This window comes from Brachyhypopomus gauderio, unplaced genomic scaffold (assembly GCF_052324685.1).
Source record: "Brachyhypopomus gauderio isolate BG-103 unplaced genomic scaffold, BGAUD_0.2 sc364, whole genome shotgun sequence".
In the NCBI taxonomy this organism is placed as follows: domain Eukaryota; kingdom Metazoa; phylum Chordata; class Actinopteri; order Gymnotiformes; family Hypopomidae; genus Brachyhypopomus; species Brachyhypopomus gauderio.
Window position 1 is genome coordinate 30,001 of NW_027507185.1, and position 21,309 is coordinate 51,309.

Here is a 21,309-nt window from a genome sequence, read left to right on the forward strand (position 1 = left end):
AAGCAGCATTCTCAACTTGGTACATGAGCAGGGCTGAACTTGTGAGGAACAATGCTTGCCTAACTTTCAAAGTAAAAAATGCTAAGCTATATGTAACTCTGAAAAAGAAGAAGGGTTCCAATGTCTTTTTCAAATTGTTTCCCGTCATCTGTACTGGAAGAGAGTGTTTTCAAGAGAACACAAAGGCAAGAATCATTGTAAAGTTACCAGCTGGCAGCATTCGATCCCATGCCTTCTCAGAGACTGGAGCCTAAATCCAGTTCCTTAGACCACTCAGACACGCTACCACAGGAAGACTGCATTTGCTGACATTCTTGTGGAAGAAGGTGAATTTTTCTTCTGTCAGAAGAGGAAAGATGCATCATTTCCTGCCTGTTATCAAAACACCGCAGGGTCTACAATGTCGCCTAAGAACAAAGCCAGGTATGAGCATTTGCAAATGGCATCGTGGCATGGCTCTCTGCTACCATCATGCGAATGACTGCTCTTCAGCCTTGGGTCAGGCACCATTGTTGAGAGTGATTAGGTATAAGAATTCTTCTGCCATCTCTTAAAAACACTGCTAGGCAGCGGTGGGATTCGAACCCACGCCTCCGCAGAGACTGGAGCTTAAATCTAGCGCCTTAGACCGCTCGGCCACGCTACCCTTTGGTAATATCTTTTTTGCAATTTTCAAGTCTGGAGTCCTCCAAAGCAGCATTCTCAACTTGGTACATGAGCAGGGCTGAACTTGTGAGGAACAATGCTTGCCTAACTTTCAAAGTAAAAAATGCTAAGTTATATGTAACTCTGAAAAAGAAGAAGGGTTCCAATGTCTTTTTCAAATTGTTTCCCGTCATCTGTACTGGAAGAGAGGGTTTTCAAGAGAACACAAAGGCAAGAATCATTGTAAAGTTACCAGCTGGCAGCATTCGATCCCATGCCTTCTCAGAGACTGGAGCCTAAATCCAGTGCCTTAGACCACTCAGACACGCTACCACAGGAAGACTGTATTTGCTGACATTCTTGTAGAAGAAGCTGAATTTGTCTTCTGTCAGAAGAGGAAAGATGCATCATTTCCTGCCTGTTATCAAAACACTGCAGGGTCTTCAATGTCGCCTAAGAACAAAGCCAGGTATGAGCATTTGCAAATGGCATCGTGGCATGGCTCTCTGCTACCATCATGCGAATGACTGCTCTTCAGCCTTGGGTCAGGCACCGTTGTTGAGAGTGATTAGGTATAAGAATTCTTCTGCCATCTCCTAAAAACACAGCTTAGCAGCGGTGGGATTCGAACCCACGCCTCCGCAGAGACTGAAGCCTAAATCCAGCGCCTTAGACCGCTCGGCCACGCTACCCTTTGATAATATCTTTTTTGCAATTTTCAAGTCTGGAGTCCTCCAAAGCAGCATTCTCAACTTGGTACATGAGCAGGGCTGAACTTGTGAGGAACAATGCTTGCCTAACTTTCAAAGTAAAAAATGCTAAGCTATATGTAACTCTGAAAAAGAAGAAGGGTTCCAATGTCTTTTTCAAATTGTTTCCCGTCATCTGTACTGGAAGAGAGTGTTTTCAAGAGAACACAAAGGCAAGAATCATTGTAAAGTTACCAGCTGGCAGCATTCGATCCCATGCCTTCTCAGAGACTGGAGCCTAAATCCAGTTCCTTAGACCACTCAGACACGCTACCACAGGAAGACTGCATTTGCTGACATTCTTGTGGAAGAAGGTGAATTTTTCTTCTGTCAGAAGAGGAAAGATGCATCATTTCCTGCCTGTTATCAAAACACCGCAGGGTCTTCAATGTCGCCTAAGAACAAAGCCAGGTATGAGCATTTGCAAATGGCATCGTGGCATGGCTCTCTGCTACCATCATGCGAATGACTGCTCTTCAGCCTTGGGTCAGGCACCATTGTTGAGAGTGATTAGGTATAAGAATTCTTCTGCCATCTCTTAAAAACACTGCTAGGCAGCGGTGGGATTCGAACCCACGCCTCCGCAGAGACTGGAGCTTAAATCTAGCGCCTTAGACCGCTCGGCCACGCTACCCTTTGGTAATATCTTTTTTGCAATTTTCAAGTCTGGAGTCCTCCAAAGCAGCATTCTCAACTTGGTACATGAGCAGGGCTGAACTTGTGAGGAACAATGCTTGCCTAACTTTCAAAGTAAAAAATGCTAAGTTATATGTAACTCTGAAAAAGAAGAAGGGTTCCAATGTCTTTTTCAAATTGTTTCCCGTCATCTGTACTGGAAGAGAGGGTTTTCAAGAGAACACAAAGGCAAGAATCATTGTAAAGTTACCAGCTGGCAGCATTCGATCCCATGCCTTCTCAGAGACTGGAGCCTAAATCCAGTGCCTTAGACCACTCAGACACGCTACCACAGGAAGACTGTATTTGCTGACATTCTTGTAGAAGAAGCTGAATTTGTCTTCTGTCAGAAGAGGAAAGATGCATCATTTCCTGCCTGTTATCAAAACACTGCAGGGTCTTCAATGTCGCCTAAGAACAAAGCCAGGTATGAGCATTTGCAAATGGCATAGTGGCATGGCTCTCTGCTACCATCATGCGAATGACTGCTCTTCAGCCTTGGGTCAGGCACCATTGTTGAGAGTGATTAGGTATAAGAATTCTTCTGCCATCTCTTAAAAACACTGCTTGGCAGCGGTGGGATTCGAACCCACGCCTCCGCAGAGACTGGAGCCTAAATCCAGCGCCTTAGACCGCTCGGCCACGCTACCCTTTGGTAATATCTTTTTTGCAATTTTCAAGTCTGGAGTCCTCCAAAGCAGCATTCTCAACTTGGTACATGAGCAGGGCTGAACTTGTGAGGAACAATGCTTGCCTAACTTTCAAAGTAAAAAATGCTAAGCTATATGTAACTGAAAAAGAAGAAGGGTTCCAATGTCTTTTTCAAATTGTTTCCCGTCATCTGTACTGGAAGAGAGGGTTTTCAAGAGAACACAAAGGCAAGAATCATTGTAAAGTTACCAGCTGGCAGCATTCGATCCCATGCCTTCTCAGAGACTGGAGCCTAAATCCAGTGCCTTAGACCACTCAGACACGCTACCACAGGAAGACTGTATTTGCTGACATTCTTGTAGAAGAAGCTGAATTTGTCTTCTGTCAGAAGAGGAAAGATGCATCATTTCCTGCCTGTTATCAAAACACTGCAGGGTCTTCAATGTCGCCTAAGAACAAAGCCAGGTATGAGCATTTGCAAATGGCATCGTAGCATGGCTCTCTGCTACCATCATGCGAATAACTGCTCTTCAGCCTTGGGTCAGGCACCGTTGTTGAGAGTGATTAGGTATAAGAATTCTTCTGCCATCTCCAAAAAAACTGCTTGGCAGCGGTGGGATTCGAACCCACACCTCCGCAGAGACTGGAGCCTTAATCCAGCGCCTTAGACCGCTCGGCCACGCTACCCTGTGGTAATCTCTTTTTTGCAATTTTCAAGTCTGGAGTCCTCCAAAGCAGCATTCTCAACTTGGTACATGAGCAGGGCTGAACTTGTGAGGAACAATGCTTGCCTAACTTTCAAAGTAAAAAATGCTAAGCTATATGTAACTCTGAAAAAGAAGAAGGGTTCCAATGTCTTTTTCAAATTGTTTCCCGTCATCTGTACTGGAAGAGAGGGTTTTCAAGAGAACACAAAGGCAAGAATCATTGTAAAGTTACCAGCTGGCAGCATTCGATCCCATGCCTTCTCAGAGACTGGAGCCTAAATCCAGTGCCTTAGACCACTCAGACACGCTACCACAGGAAGACTGTATTTGCTGACATTCTTGTAGAAGAAGCTGAATTTGTCTTCTGTCAGAAGAGGAAAGATGCATCATTTCCTGCCTGTTATCAAAACACTGCAGGGTCTTCAATGTCGCCTAAGAACAAAGCCAGGTATGAGCATTTGCAAATGGCATCGTAGCATGGCTCTCTGCTACCATCATGCGAATAACTGCTCTTCAGCCTTGGGTCAGGCACCGTTGTTGAGAGTGATTAGGTATAAGAATTCTTCTGCCATCTCCAAAAAAACTGCTTGGCAGCGGTGGGATTCGAACCCACACCTCCGCAGAGACTGGAGCCTTAATCCAGCGCCTTAGACCGCTCGGCCATGCTACCCTGTGGTAATCTCTTTTTTGCAATTTTCAAGTCTGGAGTCCTCCAAAGCAGCATTCTCAACTTGGTACATGAGCAGGGCTGAACTTGTGAGGAACAATGCTTGCCTAACTTTCAAAGTAAAAAATGCTAAGCTATATGTAACTCTGAAAAAGAAGAAGGGTTCCAATGTCTTTTTCAAATTGTTTCCCGTCATCTGTACTGGAAGAGAGGGTTTTCAAGAGAACACAAAGGCAAGAATCATTGTAAAGTTACCAGCTGGCAGCATTCGATCCCATGCCTTCTCAGAGACTGGAGCCTAAATCCAGTGCCTTAGACCACTCAGACACGCTACCACAGGAAGACTGTATTTGCTGACATTCTTGTAGAAGAAGCTGAATTTGTCTTCTGTCAGAAGAGGAAAGATGCATCATTTCCTGCCTGTTATCAAAACACTGCAGGGTCTTCAATGTCGCCTAAGAACAAAGCCAGGTATGAGCATTTGCAAATGGCATCGTAGCATGGCTCTCTGCTACCATCATGCGAATAACTGCTCTTCAGCCTTGGGTCAGGCACCGTTGTTGAGAGTGATTAGGTATAAGAATTCTTCTGCCATCTCCAAAAAAACTGCTTGGCAGCGGTGGGATTCGAACCCACACCTCCGCAGAGACTGGAGCCTTAATCCAGCGCCTTAGACCGCTCGGCCACGCTACCCTGTGGTAATCTCTTTTTTGCAATTTTCAAGTCTGGAGTCCTCCAAAGCAGCATTCTCAACTTGGTACATGAGCAGGGCTGAACTTGTGAGGAACAATGCTTGCCTAACTTTCAAAGTAAAAAATGCTAAGCTATATGTAACTCTGAAAAAGAAGAAGGGTTCCAATGTCTTTTTCAAATTGTTTCCCGTCATCTGTACTCGAAGAGAGGGTTTTCAAGAGAACACAAAGGCAAGAATCATTGTAAAGTTACCAGCTGGCAGCATTCGATCCCATGCCTTCTCAGAGACTGGAGCCTAAATCCAGTGCCTTAGACCACTCAGACACGCTACCACAGGAAGACTGTATTTGCTGACATTCTTGTAGAAGAAGCTGAATTTGTCTTCTGTCAGAAGAGGAAAGATGCATCATTTCCTGCCTGTTATCAAAACACTGCAGGGTCTTCAATGTCGCCTAAGAACAAAGCCAGGTATGAGCATTTGCAAATGGCATCGTAGCATGGCTCTCTGCTACCATCATGCGAATAACTGCTCTTCAGCCTTGGGTCAGGCACCGTTGTTGAGAGTGATTAGGTATAAGAATTCTTCTGCCATCTCCAAAAAAACTGCTTGGCAGCGGTGGGATTCGAACCCACACCTCCGCAGAGACTGGAGCCTTAATCCAGCGCCTTAGACCGCTCGGCCACGCTACCCTGTGGTAATCTCTTTTTTGCAATTTTCAAGTCTGGAGTCCTCCAAAGCAGCATTCTCAACTTGGTACATGAGCAGGGCTGAACTTGTGAGGAACAATGCTTGCCTAACTTTCAAAGTAAAAAATGCTAAGCTATATGTAACTCTGAAAAAGAAGAAGGGTTCCAATGTCTTTTTCAAATTGTTTCCCGTCATCTGTACTGGAAGAGAGGGTTTTCAAGAGAACACAAAGGCAAGAATCATTGTAAAGTTACCAGCTGGCAGCATTCGATCCCATGCCTTCTCAGAGACTGGAGCCTAAATCCAGTGCCTTAGACCACTCAGACACGCTACCACAGGAAGACTGTATTTGCTGACATTCTTGTAGAAGAAGCTGAATTTGTCTTCTGTCAGAAGAGGAAAGATGCATCATTTCCTGCCTGTTATCAAAACACTGCAGGGTCTTCAATGTCGCCTAAGAACAAAGCCAGGTATGAGCATTTGCAAATGGCATCGTAGCATGGCTCTCTGCTACCATCATGCGAATAACTGCTCTTCAGCCTTGGGTCAGGCACCGTTGTTGAGAGTGATTAGGTATAAGAATTGTTCTGCCATCTCCTAAAAACAATGCTTGGCAGCGGTGGGATTCGAACCCACGCCTCCGCAGAGACTGGAGCCTTAATCCAGCGCCTTAGACCGCTCGGCCACGCTACCCTTTGGTAATATCTTTTTTGCAATTTTCAAGTCTGGAGTCCTCCAAAGCAGCATTCTCAACTTGGTACATGAGCAGGGCTGAACTTGTGAGGAACAATGCTTGCCTAACTTTCAAAGTAAAAAATGCTAAGTTATATGTAACTCTGAAAAAGAAGAAGGGTTCCAATGTCTTTTTCAAATTGTTTCCCGTCATCTGTACTGGAAGAGAGGGTTTTCAAGAGAACACAAAGGCAAGAATCATTGTAAAGTTACCAGCTGGCAGCATTCGATCCCATGCCTTCTCAGAGACTGGAGCCTAAATCCAGTGCCTTAGACCACTCAGACACGCTACCACAGGAAGACTGTATTTGCTGACATTCTTGTAGAAGAAGCTGAATTTGTCTTCTGTCAGAAGAGGAAAGATGCATCATTTCCTGCCTGTTATCAAAACACTGCAGGGTCTTCAATGTCGCCTAAGAACAAAGCCAGGTATGAGCATTTGCAAATGGCATCGTAGCATGGCTCTCTGCTACCATCATGCGAATAACTGCTCTTCAGCCTTGGGTCAGGCACCGTTGTTGAGAGTGATTAGGTATAAGAATTCTTCTGCCATCTCCAAAAAAACTGCTTGGCAGCGGTGGGATTCGAACCCACGCCTCCGCAGAGACTGGAGCCTTAATCCAGCGCCTTAGACCGCTCGGCCACGCTACCCTGTGGTAATCTCTTTTTTGCAATTTTCAAGTCTGGAGTCCTCCAAAGCAGCATTCTCAACTTGGTACATGAGCAGGGCTGAACTTGTGAGGAACAATGCTTGCCTAACTTTCAAAGTAAAAAATGCTAAGCTATATGTAACTCTGAAAAAGAAGAAGGGTTCCAATGTCTTTTTCAAATTGTTTCCCGTCATCTGTACTGGAAGAGAGGGTTTTCAAGAGAACACAAAGGCAAGAATCATTGTAAAGTTACCAGCTGGCAGCATTCGATCCCATGCCTTCTCAGAGACTGGGGCCTAAATCCAGTGCCTTAGACCACTCAGACACGCTACCACAGGAAGACTGCATTTGCTGACATTCTTGTGGAAGAAGGTGAATTTTTCTTCTGTCAGAAGAGGAAAGATGCATCATTTCCTGCCTGTTATCAAAACACCGCAGGGTCTTCAATGTCGCCTAAGAACAAAGCCAGGTATGAGCATTTGCAAATGGCATCGTGGCATGGCTCTCTGCTACCATCATGCGAATGACTGCTCTTCAGCCTTGGGTCAGGCACCATTGTTGAGAGTGATTAGGTATAAGAATTCTTCTGCCATCTCTTAAAAACACTGCTTGGCAGCGGTGGGATTCGAACCCACGCCTCCGCAGAGACTGGAGCCTAAATCCAGCGCCTTAGACCGCTCGGCCACGCTACCCTTTGGTAATGTCTTTTTTGCAATTTTCAAGTCTGGAGTCCTCCAAAGCAGCATTCTCAACTTGGTACATGAGCAGGGCTGAACTTGTGAGGAACAATGCTTGCCTAACTTTCAAAGTAAAAAATGCTAAGCTATATGTAACTCTGAAAAAGAAGAAGGGTTCCAATGTCTTTTTCAAATTGTTTCCCGTCATCTGTACTGGAAGAGAGGGTTTTCAAGAGAACACAAAGGCAAGAATCATTGTAAAGTTACCAGCTGGCAGCATTCGATCCCATGCCTTCTCAGAGACTGGAGCCTAAATCCAGTGCCTTAGACCACTCAGACACGCTACCACAGGAAGACTGTATTTGCTGACATTCTTGTAGAAGAAGCTGAATTTGTCTTCTGTCAGAAGAGGAAAGATGCATCATTTCCTGCCTGTTATCAAAACACTGCAGGGTCTTCAATGTCGCCTAAGAACAAAGCCAGGTATGAGCATTTGCAAATGGCATCGTAGCATGGCTCTCTGCTACCATCATGCGAATAACTGCTCTTCAGCCTTGGGTCAGGCACCGTTGTTGAGAGTGATTAGGTATAAGAATTCTTCTGCCATCTCCAAAAAAACTGCTTGGCAGCGGTGGGATTCGAACCCACGCCTCCGCAGAGACTGGAGCCTTAATCCAGCGCCTTAGACCGCTCGGCCACGCTACCCTGTGGTAATCTCTTTTTTGCAATTTTCAAGTCTGGAGTCCTCCAAAGCAGCATTCTCAACTTGGTACATGAGCAGGGCTGAACTTGTGAGGAACAATGCTTGCCTAACTTTCAAAGTAAAAAATGCTAAGCTATATGTAACTCTGAAAAAGAAGAAGGGTTCCAATGTCTTTTTCAAATTGTTTCCCGTCATCTGTACTGGAAGAGAGGGTTTTCAAGAGAACACAAAGGCAAGAATCATTGTAAAGTTACCAGCTGGCAGCATTCGATCCCATGCCTTCTCAGAGACTGGAGCCTAAATCCAGTGCCTTAGACCACTCAGACACGCTACCACAGGAAGACTGTATTTGCTGACATTCTTGTAGAAGAAGCTGAATTTGTCTTCTGTCAGAAGAGGAAAGATGCATCATTTCCTGCCTGTTATCAAAACACTGCAGGGTCTTCAATGTCGCCTAAGAACAAAGCCAGGTATGAGCATTTGCAAATGGCATCGTAGCATGGCTCTCTGCTACCATCATGCGAATAACTGCTCTTCAGCCTTGGGTCAGGCACCGTTGTTGAGAGTGATTAGGTATAAGAATTGTTCTGCCATCTCCTAAAAACAATGCTTGGCAGCGGTGGGATTCGAACCCACGCCTCCGCAGAGACTGGAGCCTTAATCCAAGCGCCTTAGACCGCTCGGCCACGCTACCCTTTGGTAATATCTTTTTTGCAATTTTCAAGTCTGGAGTCCTCCAAAGCAGCATTCTCAACTTGGTACATGAGCAGGGCTGAACTTGTGAGGAACAATGCTTGCCTAACTTTCAAAGTAAAAAATGCTAAGTTATATGTAACTCTGAAAAAGAAGAAGGGTTCCAATGTCTTTTTCAAATTGTTTCCCGTCATCTGTACTGGAAGAGAGGGTTTTCAAGAGAACACAAAGGCAAGAATCATTGTAAAGTTACCAGCTGGCAGCATTCGATCCCATGCCTTCTCAGAGACTGGAGCCTAAATCCAGTGCCTTAGACCACTCAGACACGCTACCACAGGAAGACTGTATTTGCTGACATTCTTGTAGAAGAAGCTGAATTTGTCTTCTGTCAGAAGAGGAAAGATGCATCATTTCCTGCCTGTTATCAAAACACTGCAGGGTCTTCAATGTCGCCTAAGAACAAAGCCAGGTATGAGCATTTGCAAATGGCATCGTAGCATGGCTCTCTGCTACCATCATGCGAATAACTGCTCTTCAGCCTTGGGTCAGGCACCGTTGTTGAGAGTGATTAGGTATAAGAATTCTTCTGCCATCTCCAAAAAAACTGCTTGGCAGCGGTGGGATTCGAACCCACGCCTCCGCAGAGACTGGAGCCTTAATCCAGCACCTTAGACCGCTCGGCCACGCTACCCTGTGGTAATCTCTTTTTTGCAATTTTCAAGTCTGGAGTCCTCCAAAGCAGCATTCTCAACTTGGTACATGAGCAGGGCTGAACTTGTGAGGAACAATGCTTGCCTAACTTTCAAAGTAAAAAATGCTAAGCTATATGTAACTCTGAAAAAGAAGAAGGGTTCCAATGTCTTTTTCAAATTGTTTCCCGTCATCTGTACTGGAAGAGAGGGTTTTCAAGAGAACACAAAGGCAAGAATCATTGTAAAGTTACCAGCTGGCAGCATTCGATCCCATGCCTTCTCAGAGACTGGGGCCTAAATCCAGTGCCTTAGACCACTCAGACACGCTACCACAGGAAGACTGCATTTGCTGACATTCTTGTGGAAGAAGGTGAATTTTTCTTCTGTCAGAAGAGGAAAGATGCATCATTTCCTGCCTGTTATCAAAACACCGCAGGGTCTTCAATGTCGCCTAAGAACAAAGCCAGGTATGAGCATTTGCAAATGGCATCGTGGCATGGCTCTCTGCTACCATCATGCGAATGACTGCTCTTCAGCCTTGGGTCAGGCACCATTGTTGAGAGTGATTAGGTATAAGAATTCTTCTGCCATCTCTTAAAAACTCTGCTTGGCAGCGGTGGGATTCGAACCCACGCCTCCGCAGAGACTGGAGCCTAAATCCAGCGCCTTAGACCGCTCGGCCACGCTACCCTTTGGTAATGTCTTTTTTGCAATTTTCAAGTCTGGAGTCCTCCAAAGCAGCATTCTCAACTTGGTACATGAGCAGGGCTGAACTTGTGAGGAACAATGCTTGCCTAACTTTCAAAGTAAAAAATGCTAAGCTATATGTAACTCTGAAAAAGAAGAAGGGTTCCAATGTCTTTTTCAAATTGTTTCCCGTCATCTGTACTGGAAGAGAGGGTTTTCAAGAGAACACAAAGGCAAGAATCATTGTAAAGTTACCAGCTGGCAGAATTCGATCCCATGCCTTCTCAGAGACTGGAGCCTAAATCCAGTGCCTTAGACCACTCAGACACGCTACCACAGGAAGACTGTATTTGCTGACATTCTTGTAGAAGAAGCTGAATTTGTCTTCTGTCAGAAGAGGAAAGATGCATCATTTCCTGCCTGTTATCAAAACACTGCAGGGTCTTCAATGTCGCCTAAGAACAAAGCCAGGTATGAGCATTTGCAAATGGCATCGTAGCATGGCTCTCTGCTACCATCATGCGAATAACTGCTCTTCAGCCTTGGGTCAGGCACCGTTGTTGAGAGTGATTAGGTATAAGAATTCTTCTGCCATCTCCTAAAAACACTGCTTGGCAGCGGTGGGATTCGAACCCACGCCTCCGCAGAGACTGGAGCCTTAATCCAGCGCCTTAGACCGCTCGGCCACGCTACCCTGTGGTAATATCTTTTTTGCAATTTTCAAGTCTGGAGTCCTCCAAAGCAGCATTCTCAACTTGGTACATGAGCAGGGCTGAACTTGTGAGGAACAATGCTTGCCTAACTTTCAAAGTAAAAAATGCTAAGCTATATGTAACTCTGAAAAAGAAGAAGGGTTCCAATGTCTTTTTCAAATTGTTTCCCGTCATCTGTACTGGAAGAGAGGGTTTTCAAGAGAACACAAAGGCAAGAATCATTGTAAAGTTACCAGCTGGCAGCATTCGATCCCATGCCTTCTCAGAGACTGGAGCCTAAATCCAGTGCCTTAGACCACTCAGACACGCTACCACAGGAAGACTGTATTTGATGACATTCTTGTAGAAGAAGCTGAATTTGTCTTCTGTCAGAAGAGGAAAGATGCATCATTTCCTGCCTGTTATCAAAACACTGCAGGGTCTTCAATGTCGCCTAAGAACAAAGCCAGGTATGAGCATTTGCAAATGGCATCGTAGCATGGCTCTCTGCTACCATCATGTGAATAACTGCTCTTCAGCCTTGGGTCAGGCACCGTTGTTGAGAGTGATTAGGTATAAGAATTCTTCTGCCATCTCCTTAAAACAATGCTTGGCAGCGGTGGGATTCGAACCCACGCCTCCGCAGAGACTGGAGCCTTAATCCAGCACCTTAGACCGCTCGGCCACGCTACCCTTTGGTAATATCTTTTTTGCAATTTTCAAGTCTGGAGTCCTCCAAAGCAGCATTCTCAACTTGGTACATGAGCAGGGCTGAACTTGTGAGGAACAATGCTTGCCTAACTTTCAAAGTAAAAAATGCTAAGTTATATGTAACTCTGAAAAAGAAGAAGGGTTCCAATGTCTTTTTCAAATTGTTTCCCGTCATCTGTACTGGAAGAGAGGGCTTTCAAGAGAACACAAAGGCAAGAATCATTGTAAAGTTACCAGCTGGCAGCATTCGATCCCATGCCTTCTCAGAGACTGGAGCCTAAATCCAGTGCCTTAGACCACTCAGACACGCTACCACAGGAAGACTGTATTTGCTGACATTCTTGTAGAAGAAGCTGAATTTGTCTTCTGTCAGAAGAGGAAAGATGCATCATTTCCTGCCTGTTATCAAAACACTGCAGGGTCTTCAATGTCGCCTAAGAACAAAGCCAGGTATGAGCATTTGCAAATGGCATCGTAGCATGGCTCTCTGCTACCATCATGCGAATAACTGCTCTTCAGCCTTGGGTCAGGCACCGTTGTTGAGAGTGATTAGGTATAAGAATTCTTCTGCCATCTCCAAAAAAACTGCTTGGCAGCGGTGGGATTCGAACCCACGCCTCCGCAGAGACTGGAGCCTTAATCCAGCGCCTTAGACCGCTCGGCCACGCTACCCTGTGGTAATCTCTTTTTTGCAATTTTCAAGTCTGGAGTCCTCCAAAGCAGCATTCTCAACTTGGTACATGAGCAGGGCTGAACTTGTGAGGAACAATGCTTGCCTAACTTTCAAAGTAAAAAATGCTAAGCTATATGTAACTCTGAAAAAGAAGAAGGGTTCCAATGTCTTTTTCAAATTGTTTCCCGTCATCTGTACTGGAAGAGAGGGTTTTCAAGAGAACACAAAGGCAAGAATCATTGTAAAGTTACCAGCTGGCAGCATTCGATCCCATGCCTTCTCAGAGACTGGAGCCTAAATCCAGTGCCTTAGACCACTCAGACACGCTACCACAGGAAGACTGTATTTGCTGACATTCTTGTAGAAGAAGCTGAATTTGTCTTCTGTCAGAAGAGGAAAGATGCATCATTTCCTGCCTGTTATCAAAACACTGCAGGGTCTTCAATGTCGCCTAAGAACAAAGCCAGGTATGAGCATTTGCAAATGGCATCGTAGCATGGCTCTCTGCTACCATCATGCGAATAACTGCTCTTCAGCCTTGGGTCAGGCACCGTTGTTGAGAGTGATTAGGTATAAGAATTCTTCTGCCATCTCCTTAAAACAATGCTTGGCAGCGGTGGGATTCGAACCCACGCCTCCGCAGAGACTGGAGCCTTAATCCAGCGCCTTAGACCGCTCGGCCACGCTACCCTTTGGTAATATCTTTTTTGCAATTTTCAAGTCTGGAGTCCTCCAAAGCAGCATTCTCAACTTGGTACATGAGCAGGGCTGAACTTGTGAGGAACAATGCTTGCCTAACTTTCAAAGTAAAAAATGCTAAGCTATATGTAACTCTGAAAAAGAAGAAGGGTTCCAATGTCTTTTTCAAATTGTTTCCCGTCATCTGTACTGGAAGAGAGGGTTTTCAAGAGAACACAAAGGCAAGAATCATTGTAAAGTTACCAGCTGGCAGCATTCGATCCCATGCCTTCTCAGAGACTGGAGCCTAAATCCAGTGCCTTAGACCACTCAGACACGCTACCACAGGAAGACTGTATTTGCTGACATTCTTGTAGAAGAAGCTGAATTTGTCTTCTGTCAGAAGAGGAAAGATGCATCATTTCCTGCCTGTTATCAAAACACTGCAGGGTCTTCAATGTCGCCTAAGAACAAAGCCAGGTATGAGCATTTGCAAATGGCATCGTAGCATGGCTCTCTGCTACCATCATGCGAATAACTGCTCTTCAGCCTTGGGTCAGGCACCGTTGTTGAGAGTGATTAGGTATAAGAATTCTTCTGCCATCTCCTTAAAACAATGCTTGGCAGCGGTGGGATTCGAACCCACGCCTCCGCAGAGACTGGAGCCTTAATCCAGCGCCTTAGACCGCTCGGCCACGCTACCCTTTGGTAATATCTTTTTTGCAATTTTCAAGTCTGGAGTCCTCCAAAGCAGCATTCTCAACTTGGTACATGAGCAGGGCTGAACTTGTGAGGAACAATGCTTGCCTAACTTTCAAAGTAAAAAATGCTAAGTTATATGTAACTCTGAAAAAGAAGAAGGGTTCCAATGTCTTTTTCAAATTGTTTCCCGTCATCTGTACTGGAAGAGAGGGTTTTCAAGAGAACACAAAGGCAAGAATCATTGTAAAGTTACCAGCTGGCAGCATTCGATCCCATGCCTTCTCAGAGACTGGAGCCTAAATCCAGTGCCTTAGACCACTCAGACACGCTACCACAGGAAGACTGTATTTGCTGACATTCTTGTAGAAGAAGCTGAATTTGTCTTCTGTCAGAAGAGGAAAGATGCATCATTTCCTGCCTGTTATCAAAACACTGCAGGGTCTTCAATGTCGCCTAAGAACAAAGCCAGGTATGAGCATTTGCAAATGGCATCGTAGCATGGCTCTCTGCTACCATCATGCGAATAACTGCTCTTCAGCCTTGGGTCAGGCACCGTTGTTGAGAGTGATTAGGTATAAGAATTCTTCTGCCATCTCCTTAAAACAATGCTTGGCAGCGGTGGGATTCGAACCCACGCCTCCGCAGAGACTGGAGCCTTAATCCAGCGCCTTAGACCGCTCGGCCACGCTACCCTTTGGTAATATCTTTTTTGCAATTTTCAAGTCTGGAGTCCTCCAAAGCAGCATTCTCAACTTGGTACATGAGCAGGGCTGAACTTGTGAGGAACAATGCTTGCCTAACTTTCAAAGTAAAAAATGCTAAGTTATATGTAACTCTGAAAAAGAAGAAGGGTTCCAATGTCTTTTTCAAATTGTTTCCCGTCATCTGTACTGGAAGAGAGGGCTTTCAAGAGAACACAAAGGCAAGAATCATTGTAAAGTTACCAGCTGGCAGCATTCGATCCCATGCCTTCTCAGAGACTGGAGCCTAAATCCAGTGCCTTAGACCACTCAGACACGCTACCACAGGAAGACTGTATTTGCTGACATTCTTGTAGAAGAAGCTGAATTTGTCTTCTGTCAGAAGAGGAAAGATGCATCATTTCCTGCCTGTTATCAAAACACTGCAGGGTCTTCAATGTCGCCTAAGAACAAAGCCAGGTATGAGCATTTGCAAATGGCATCGTAGCATGGCTCTCTGCTACCATCATGCGAATAACTGCTCTTCAGCCTTGGGTCAGGCACCGTTGTTGAGAGTGATTAGGTATAAGAATTCTTCTGCCATCTCCAAAAAAACTGCTTGGCAGCGGTGGGATTCGAACCCACGCCTCCGCAGAGACTGGAGCCTTAATCCAGCGCCTTAGACCGCTCGGCCACGCTACCCTTTGGTAATATCTTTTTTGCAATTTTCAAGTCTGGAGTCCTCCAAAGCAGCATTCTCAACTTGGTACATGAGCAGGGCTGAACTTGTGAGGAACAATGCTTGCCTAACTTTCAAAGTAAAAAATGCTAAGTTATATGTAACTCTGAAAAAGAAGAAGGGTTCCAATGTCTTTTTCAAATTGTTTCCCGTCATCTGTACTGGAAGAGAGGGTTTTCAAGAGAACACAAAGGCAAGAATCATTGTAAAGTTACCAGCTGGCAGCATTCGATCCCATGCCTTCTCAGAGACTGGAGCCTAAATCCAGTGCCTTAGACCACTCAGACACGCTACCACAGGAAGACTGTATTTGCTGACATTCTTGTAGAAGAAGCTGAATTTGTCTTCTGTCAGAAGAGGAAAGATGCATCATTTCCTGCCTGTTATCAAAACACTGCAGGGTCTTCAATGTCGCCTAAGAACAAAGCCAGGTATGAGCATTTGCAAATGGCATCGTAGCATGGCTCTCTGCTACCATCATGCGAATAACTGCTCTTCAGCCTTGGGTCAGGCACCGTTGTTGAGAGTGATTAGGTATAAGAATTCTTCTGCCATCTCCTTAAAACAATGCTTGGCAGCGGTGGGATTCGAACCCACGCCTCCGCAGAGACTGGAGCCTTAATCCAGCGCCTTAGACCGCTCGGCCACGCTACCCTTTGGTAATATCTTTTTTGCAATTTTCAAGTCTGGAGTCCTCCAAAGCAGCATTCTCAACTTGGTACATGAGCAGGGCTGAACTTGTGAGGAACAATGCTTGCCTAACTTTCAAAGTAAAAAATGCTAAGTTATATGTAACTCTGAAAAAGAAGAAGGGTTCCAATGTCTTTTTCAAATTGTTTCCCGTCATCTGTACTGGAAGAGAGGGTTTTCAAGAGAACACAAAGGCAAGAATCATTGTAAAGTTACCAGCTGGCAGCATTCGATCCCATGCCTTCTCAGAGACTGGAGCCTAAATCCAGTGCCTTAGACCACTCAGACACGCTACCACAGGAAGACTGTATTTGCTGACATTCTTGTAGAAGAAGCTGAATTTGTCTTCTGTCAGAAGAGGAAAGATGCATCATTTCCTGCCTGTTATCAAAACACTGCAGGGTCTTCAATGTCGCCTAAGAACAAAGCCAGGTATGAGCATTTGCAAATGGCATCGTAGCATGGCTCTCTGCTAACATCTTGCGAATAACTGCTCTTCAGCCTTGGGTCAGGCACCGTTGTTGAGAGTGATTAGGTATAAGAATTCTTCTGCCATCTCCTTAAAACAATGCTTGGCAGCGGTGGGATTCGAACCCACGCCTCCGCAGAGACTGGAGCCTTAATCCAGCGCCTTAGACCGCTCGGCCACGCTACCCTTTGGTAATATCTTTTTTGCAATTTTCAAGTCTGGAGTCCTCCAAAGCAGCATTCTCAACTTGGTACATGAGCAGGGCTGAACTTGTGAGGAACAATGCTTGCCTAACTTTCAAAGTAAAAAATGCTAAGTTATATGTAACTCTGAAAAAGAAGAAGGGTTCCAATGTCTTTTTCAAATTGTTTCCCGTCATCTGTACTGGAAGAGAGGGCTTTCAAGAGAACACAAAGGCAAGAATCATTGTAAAGTTACCAGCTGGCAGCATTCGATCCCATGCCTTCTCAGAGACTGGAGCCTAAATCCAGTGCCTTAGACCACTCAGACACGCTACCACAGGAAGACTGTATTTGCTGACATTCTTGTAGAAGAAGCTGAATTTGTCTTCTGTCAGAAGAGGAAAGATGCATCATTTCCTGCCTGTTATCAAAACACTGCAGGGTCTTCAATGTCGCCTAAGAACAAAGCCAGGTATGAGCATTTGCAAATGGCATCGTAGCATGGCTCTCTGCTACCATCATGCGAATAACTGCTCTTCAGCCTTGGGTCAGGCACCGTTGTTGAGAGTGATTAGGTATAAGAATTCTTCTGCCATCTCCAAAAAAACTGCTTGGCAGCGGTGGGATTCGAACCCACGCCTCCGCAGAGACTGGAGCCTTAATCCAGCGCCTTAGACCGCTCGGCCACGCTACCCTTTGGTAATATCTTTTTTGCAATTTTCAAGTCTGGAGTCCTCCAAAGCAGCATTCTCAACTTGGTACATGAGCAGGGCTGAACTTGTGAGGAACAATGCTTGCCTAACTTTCAAAGTAAAAAATGCTAAGTTATATGTAACTCTGAAAAAGAAGAAGGGTTCCAATGTCTTTTTCAAATTGTTTCCCGTCATCTGTACTGGAAGAGAGGGTTTTCAAGAGAACACAAAGGCAAGAATCATTGTAAAGTTACCAGCTGGCAGCATTCGATCCCATGCCTTCTCAGAGACTGGAGCCTAAATCCAGTGCCTTAGACCACTCAGACACGCTACCACAGGAAGACTGTATTTGCTGACATTCTTGTAGAAGAAGCTGAATTTGTCTTCTGTCAGAAGAGGAAAGATGCATCATTTCCTGCCTGTTATCAAAACACTGCAGGGTCTTCAATGTCGCCTAAGAACAAAGCCAGGTATGAGCATTTGCAAATGGCATCGTAGCATGGCTCTCTGCTACCATCATGCGAATACCATCATGCGAATAATAAATGCGAACCCATGCCTCCGCAGAGACTGGAGCCTAAATCCAGCGCCTTAGACCGCTCGGCCACGCTACCCTTTGGTAATATCTTTTTTGCAATTTTCAAGTCTGGAGTCCTCCAAAGCAGCATTCTCAACTTGGTACATGAGCAGGGCTGAACTTGTGAGGAACAATGCTTGCCTAACTTTCAAAGTAAAAAATGCTAAGCTATATGTAACTCTGAAAAAGAAGAAGGGTTCCAATGTCTTTTTCAAATTGTTTCCCGTCATCTGTACTGGAAGAGAGGGTTTTCAAGAGAACACAAAGGCAAGAATCATTGTAAAGTTACCAGCTGGCAGCATTCGATCCCATGCCTTCTCAGAGACTGGAGCCTAAATCCAGTGCCTTAGACCACTCAGACACGCTACCACAGGAAGACTGTATTTGCTGACATTCTTGTAGAAGAAGCTGAATTTGTCTTCTGTCAGAAGAGGAAAGATGCATCATTTCCTGCCTGTTATCAAAACACTGCAGGGTCTTCAATGTCGCCTAAGAACAAAGCCAGGTATGAGCATTTGCAAATGGCATCGTAGCATGGCTCTCTGCTACCATCATGCGAATAACTGCTCTTCAGCCTTGGGTCAGGCACCGTTGTTGAGAGTGATTAGGTATAAGAATTCTTCTGCCATCTCCTAAAAACACTGCTTGGCAGCGGTGGGATTCGAACCCACGCCTCCGCAGAGACTGGAGCCTTAATCCAGCGCCTTAGACCGCTCGGCCACGCTACCCTGTGGTAATATCTTTTTTGCAATTTTCAAGTCTGGAGTCCTCCAAAGCAGCATTCTCAACTTGGTACATGAGCAGGGCTGAACTTGTGAGGAACAATGCTTGCCTAACTTTCAAAGTAAAAAATGCTAAGCTATATGTAACTCTAAAAAAGAAGAAGGGTTCCAATGTCTTTTTCAAATTGTTTCCCGTCATCTGTACTGGAAGAGAGGGTTTTCAAGAGAACACAAAGGCAAGAATCATTGTAAAGTTACCAGCTGGCAGCATTCGATCCCATGCCTTCTCAGAGACTGGAGCCTAAATCCAGTGCCTTAGACCACTCAGACACGCTACCACAGGAAGACTGTATTTGCTGACATTCTTGTAGAAGAAGCTGAATTTGTCTTCTGTCAGAAGAGGAAAGATGCATCATTTCCTGCCTGTTATCAAAACACTGCAGGGTCTTCAATGTCGCCTAAGAACAAAGCCAGGTATGAGCATTTGCAAATGGCATCGTAGCATGGCTCTCTGCTACCATCATGCGAATAACTGCTCTTCAGCCTTGGGTCAGGCACCGTTGTTGAGAGTGATTAGGTATAAGAATTCTTCTGCCATCTCCAAAAAAACTGCTTGGCAGCGGTGGGATTCGAACCCACGCCTCCGCAGAGACTGGAGCCTTAATCCAGCGCCTTAGACCGCTCGGCCAAGCTACCCTGTGGTAATCTCTTTTTTGCAATTTTCAAGTCTGGAGTCCTCCAAAGCAGCATTCTCAACTTGGTACATGAGCAGGGCTGAACTTGTGAGGAACAATGCTTGCCTAACTTTCAAAGTAAAAAATGCTAAGCTATATGTAACTCTGAAAAAGAAGAAGGGTTCCAATGTCTTTTTCAAATTGTTTCCCGTCATCTGTACTGGAAGAGAGGGTTTTCAAGAGAACACAAAGGCAAGAATCATTGTAAAGTTACCAGCTGGCAGCATTCGATCCCATGCCTTCTCAGAGACTGGAGCCTAAATCCAGTGCCTTAGACCACTCAGACACGCTACCACAGGTAGACTGCATTTGCTGACATTCTTGTGGAAGAAGGTGAATTTTTCTTCTGTCAGAAGAGGAAAGATGCATCATTTCCTGCCTGTTATCAAAACACCGCAGGGTCTTCAATGTCGCCTAAGAACAAAGCCAGGTATGAGCATTTGCAAATGGCATCGTGGCATGGCTCTCTGCTACCATCATGCGAATGACTGCTCTTCAGCCTTGGGTCAGGCACCATTGTTGAGAGTGATTAGGTATAAGAATTCTTCTGCCATCTCTTAAAAACACTGCTTGGCAGCGGTGGGATTCGAACCCACGCCTCCGCAGAGACTGGAGCCTAAATCCAGCGCCTTAGACCGCTCGGCCACGCTACCCTTTGGTAATATCTTTTTTGCAATTTTCAAGTCTGGAGTCCTCCAAAGCAGCATTCTCAACTTGGTACATGAGCAGGGCTGAACTTGTGAGGAACAATGCTTGCCTAACTTTCAAAGTAAAAAATGCTAAGCTATATGTAACTCTGAAAAAGAAGAAGGGTTCCAATGTCTTTTTCAAATTGTTTCCCGTCATCTGTACTGGAAGAGAGGGTTTTCAAGAGAACACAAAGGCAAGAATCATTGTAAAGTTACCAGCTGGCAGCATTCGATCCCATGCCTTCTCAGAGACTGGAGCCTAAATCCAGTGCCTTAGACCACTCAGACACGCTACCACAGGAAGACTGCATTTGCTGACATTCTTGTGGAAGAAGGTGAATTTTTCTTCTGTCAGAAGAGGAAAGATGCATCATTTCCTGCCTGTTATCAAAACACCGCAGGGTCTTCAATGTCGCCTAAGAACAAAGCCAGGTATGAGCATTTGCAAATGGCATCGTGGCATGGCTCTCTGCTACCATCATGCGAATGACTGCTCTTCAGCCTTGGGTCAGGCACCATTGTTGAGAGTGATTAGGTATAAGAATTCTTCTGCCATCTCTTAAAAACACTGCTTGGCAGCGGTGGGATTCGAACCCACGCCTCCGCAGAGACTGGAGCCTAAATCCAGCGCCTTAGACCGCTCGGCCACGCTACCCTTTGGTAATATCTTTTTTGCAATTTTCAAGTCTGGAGTCCTCCAAAGCAGCATTCTCAACTTGGTACATGAGCAGGGCTGAACTTGTGAGGAACAATGCTTGCCTAACTTTCAAAGTAAAAAATGCTAAGCTATATGTAACTGAAAAAGAAGAAGGGTTCCAATGTCTTTTTCAAATTGTTTCCCGTCATCTGTACTGGAAGAGAGGGTTTTCAAGAGAACACAAAGGCAAGAATCATTGTAAAGTTACCAGCTGGCAGCATTCGATCCCATGCCTTCTCAGAGACTGGAGCCTAAATCCAGTGCCTTAGACCACTCAGACACGCTACCACAGGAAGACTGCATTTGCTGACATTCTTGTGGAAGAAGGTGAATTTTTCTTCTGTCAGAAGAGGAAAGATGCATCATTTCCTGCCTGTTATCAAAACACCGCAGGGTCTTCAATGTCGCCTAAGAACAAAGCCAGGTATGAGCATTTGCAAATGGCATCGTGGCATGGCTCTCTGCTACCATCATGCGAATGACTGCTCTTCAGCCTTGGGTCAGGCACCATTGTTGAGAGTGATTAGGTATAAGAATTCTTCTGCCATCTCTTAAAAACACTGCTTGGCAGCGGTGGGATTCGAACCCACGCCTCCGCAGAGACTGGAGCCTAAATCCAGCGCCTTAGACCGCTCGGCCACGCTACCCTTTGGTAATATCTTTTTTGCAATTT

The 21,309-nt window shown here is 45.2% G+C and overlaps 30 non-coding genes across 30 annotated transcripts; all 30 read right to left on the reverse strand.

The window, feature by feature from the left end:
• Nucleotides 1-564: 564 nt before the first annotated feature.
• On the reverse strand, nucleotides 565-646 carry trnal-uaa (transfer RNA leucine (anticodon UAA)). The gene has a single exon. It is a non-coding gene; the product is annotated as a tRNA-Leu (tRNA).
• Nucleotides 647-1,255: 609 nt separating this feature from the next.
• trnal-uag (transfer RNA leucine (anticodon UAG)) lies at nucleotides 1,256-1,337 on the reverse strand. Its single transcript has one exon. It is a non-coding gene; the product is annotated as a tRNA-Leu (tRNA).
• A 609-nt stretch (nucleotides 1,338-1,946) lies between these two features.
• Nucleotides 1,947-2,028, reverse strand: trnal-uaa (transfer RNA leucine (anticodon UAA)). Its single transcript has one exon. It is a non-coding gene; the product is annotated as a tRNA-Leu (tRNA).
• Nucleotides 2,029-2,637: 609 nt separating this feature from the next.
• Nucleotides 2,638-2,719, reverse strand: trnal-uag (transfer RNA leucine (anticodon UAG)). Its single transcript has one exon. It is a non-coding gene; the product is annotated as a tRNA-Leu (tRNA).
• A 606-nt stretch (nucleotides 2,720-3,325) lies between these two features.
• On the reverse strand, nucleotides 3,326-3,407 carry trnal-aag (transfer RNA leucine (anticodon AAG)). Its single transcript has one exon. It is a non-coding gene; the product is annotated as a tRNA-Leu (tRNA).
• Nucleotides 3,408-4,015: 608 nt separating this feature from the next.
• Nucleotides 4,016-4,097, reverse strand: trnal-aag (transfer RNA leucine (anticodon AAG)). The gene has a single exon. It is a non-coding gene; the product is annotated as a tRNA-Leu (tRNA).
• A 608-nt stretch (nucleotides 4,098-4,705) lies between these two features.
• On the reverse strand, nucleotides 4,706-4,787 carry trnal-aag (transfer RNA leucine (anticodon AAG)). Its single transcript has one exon. It is a non-coding gene; the product is annotated as a tRNA-Leu (tRNA).
• A 608-nt stretch (nucleotides 4,788-5,395) lies between these two features.
• On the reverse strand, nucleotides 5,396-5,477 carry trnal-aag (transfer RNA leucine (anticodon AAG)). Its single transcript has one exon. It is a non-coding gene; the product is annotated as a tRNA-Leu (tRNA).
• A 609-nt stretch (nucleotides 5,478-6,086) lies between these two features.
• On the reverse strand, nucleotides 6,087-6,168 carry trnal-aag (transfer RNA leucine (anticodon AAG)). Its single transcript has one exon. It is a non-coding gene; the product is annotated as a tRNA-Leu (tRNA).
• A 608-nt stretch (nucleotides 6,169-6,776) lies between these two features.
• On the reverse strand, nucleotides 6,777-6,858 carry trnal-aag (transfer RNA leucine (anticodon AAG)). Its single transcript has one exon. It is a non-coding gene; the product is annotated as a tRNA-Leu (tRNA).
• A 609-nt stretch (nucleotides 6,859-7,467) lies between these two features.
• trnal-uag (transfer RNA leucine (anticodon UAG)) lies at nucleotides 7,468-7,549 on the reverse strand. The gene has a single exon. It is a non-coding gene; the product is annotated as a tRNA-Leu (tRNA).
• A 608-nt stretch (nucleotides 7,550-8,157) lies between these two features.
• trnal-aag (transfer RNA leucine (anticodon AAG)) lies at nucleotides 8,158-8,239 on the reverse strand. The gene has a single exon. It is a non-coding gene; the product is annotated as a tRNA-Leu (tRNA).
• Nucleotides 8,240-8,848: 609 nt separating this feature from the next.
• trnal-aag (transfer RNA leucine (anticodon AAG)) lies at nucleotides 8,849-8,931 on the reverse strand. Its single transcript has one exon. It is a non-coding gene; the product is annotated as a tRNA-Leu (tRNA).
• A 608-nt stretch (nucleotides 8,932-9,539) lies between these two features.
• trnal-aag (transfer RNA leucine (anticodon AAG)) lies at nucleotides 9,540-9,621 on the reverse strand. The gene has a single exon. It is a non-coding gene; the product is annotated as a tRNA-Leu (tRNA).
• Nucleotides 9,622-10,230: 609 nt separating this feature from the next.
• trnal-uag (transfer RNA leucine (anticodon UAG)) lies at nucleotides 10,231-10,312 on the reverse strand. The gene has a single exon. It is a non-coding gene; the product is annotated as a tRNA-Leu (tRNA).
• A 609-nt stretch (nucleotides 10,313-10,921) lies between these two features.
• trnal-aag (transfer RNA leucine (anticodon AAG)) lies at nucleotides 10,922-11,003 on the reverse strand. The gene has a single exon. It is a non-coding gene; the product is annotated as a tRNA-Leu (tRNA).
• A 609-nt stretch (nucleotides 11,004-11,612) lies between these two features.
• trnal-aag (transfer RNA leucine (anticodon AAG)) lies at nucleotides 11,613-11,694 on the reverse strand. Its single transcript has one exon. It is a non-coding gene; the product is annotated as a tRNA-Leu (tRNA).
• A 608-nt stretch (nucleotides 11,695-12,302) lies between these two features.
• Nucleotides 12,303-12,384, reverse strand: trnal-aag (transfer RNA leucine (anticodon AAG)). Its single transcript has one exon. It is a non-coding gene; the product is annotated as a tRNA-Leu (tRNA).
• Nucleotides 12,385-12,993: 609 nt separating this feature from the next.
• Nucleotides 12,994-13,075, reverse strand: trnal-aag (transfer RNA leucine (anticodon AAG)). Its single transcript has one exon. It is a non-coding gene; the product is annotated as a tRNA-Leu (tRNA).
• Nucleotides 13,076-13,684: 609 nt separating this feature from the next.
• trnal-aag (transfer RNA leucine (anticodon AAG)) lies at nucleotides 13,685-13,766 on the reverse strand. Its single transcript has one exon. It is a non-coding gene; the product is annotated as a tRNA-Leu (tRNA).
• Nucleotides 13,767-14,375: 609 nt separating this feature from the next.
• trnal-aag (transfer RNA leucine (anticodon AAG)) lies at nucleotides 14,376-14,457 on the reverse strand. Its single transcript has one exon. It is a non-coding gene; the product is annotated as a tRNA-Leu (tRNA).
• A 608-nt stretch (nucleotides 14,458-15,065) lies between these two features.
• trnal-aag (transfer RNA leucine (anticodon AAG)) lies at nucleotides 15,066-15,147 on the reverse strand. The gene has a single exon. It is a non-coding gene; the product is annotated as a tRNA-Leu (tRNA).
• A 609-nt stretch (nucleotides 15,148-15,756) lies between these two features.
• trnal-aag (transfer RNA leucine (anticodon AAG)) lies at nucleotides 15,757-15,838 on the reverse strand. Its single transcript has one exon. It is a non-coding gene; the product is annotated as a tRNA-Leu (tRNA).
• A 609-nt stretch (nucleotides 15,839-16,447) lies between these two features.
• Nucleotides 16,448-16,529, reverse strand: trnal-aag (transfer RNA leucine (anticodon AAG)). Its single transcript has one exon. It is a non-coding gene; the product is annotated as a tRNA-Leu (tRNA).
• A 608-nt stretch (nucleotides 16,530-17,137) lies between these two features.
• Nucleotides 17,138-17,219, reverse strand: trnal-aag (transfer RNA leucine (anticodon AAG)). The gene has a single exon. It is a non-coding gene; the product is annotated as a tRNA-Leu (tRNA).
• A 1,221-nt stretch (nucleotides 17,220-18,440) lies between these two features.
• On the reverse strand, nucleotides 18,441-18,522 carry trnal-aag (transfer RNA leucine (anticodon AAG)). Its single transcript has one exon. It is a non-coding gene; the product is annotated as a tRNA-Leu (tRNA).
• Nucleotides 18,523-19,130: 608 nt separating this feature from the next.
• On the reverse strand, nucleotides 19,131-19,212 carry trnal-aag (transfer RNA leucine (anticodon AAG)). The gene has a single exon. It is a non-coding gene; the product is annotated as a tRNA-Leu (tRNA).
• Nucleotides 19,213-19,821: 609 nt separating this feature from the next.
• trnal-uag (transfer RNA leucine (anticodon UAG)) lies at nucleotides 19,822-19,903 on the reverse strand. Its single transcript has one exon. It is a non-coding gene; the product is annotated as a tRNA-Leu (tRNA).
• A 609-nt stretch (nucleotides 19,904-20,512) lies between these two features.
• Nucleotides 20,513-20,594, reverse strand: trnal-uag (transfer RNA leucine (anticodon UAG)). The gene has a single exon. It is a non-coding gene; the product is annotated as a tRNA-Leu (tRNA).
• Nucleotides 20,595-21,201: 607 nt separating this feature from the next.
• On the reverse strand, nucleotides 21,202-21,283 carry trnal-uag (transfer RNA leucine (anticodon UAG)). Its single transcript has one exon. It is a non-coding gene; the product is annotated as a tRNA-Leu (tRNA).
• Nucleotides 21,284-21,309: the final 26 nt, after the last annotated feature.